A 445-nucleotide genomic window follows, 5' to 3' on the forward strand; every position below is an offset into this window, starting at 1 on the left:
GGAAATGAAAATCAGCAACTTTTCTGGAATCCTTTAAAAACAGCCAGTGTGTGCCACATATGAAAAATCATACGAAAAATTTTCCACCACAGGGATTTATTACGAGGATGGAGCTAAAATTTGTCAACAGGAAGTTCTTTAACAATGAGATATGAGTAGTGACCCAAATTTCTAAAGATTCTGCAACTTGTGTTTTGCCTGTTGAAGCGTTTTGGCTGCGCTGATGGAAGTTGTCGCAGCCAGTTCTGCAGCTGAATCATATCAGTGGGTTCTGTGGAGGCAGCAGTGTGAACACGGTGCTGCTGAACACCAGCAATTTGTGCCTGCTACGGGGGCTGCTGGGAACTCAGGCCAGTCACAGTCCATCAGAGCAGCTTCAGGGCTGCTCCAGCTCAGGCTTAGCACTAATTGCCTGCTGGCAGTCTCCGGAGGGCCATACAGCCAT

This window comes from Buceros rhinoceros, unplaced genomic scaffold, assembly GCF_000710305.1.
Source record: "Buceros rhinoceros silvestris isolate BGI_N320 unplaced genomic scaffold, ASM71030v1 scaffold30227, whole genome shotgun sequence".
Classification (NCBI taxonomy): Eukaryota; Metazoa; Chordata; class Aves; order Bucerotiformes; family Bucerotidae; genus Buceros; species Buceros rhinoceros.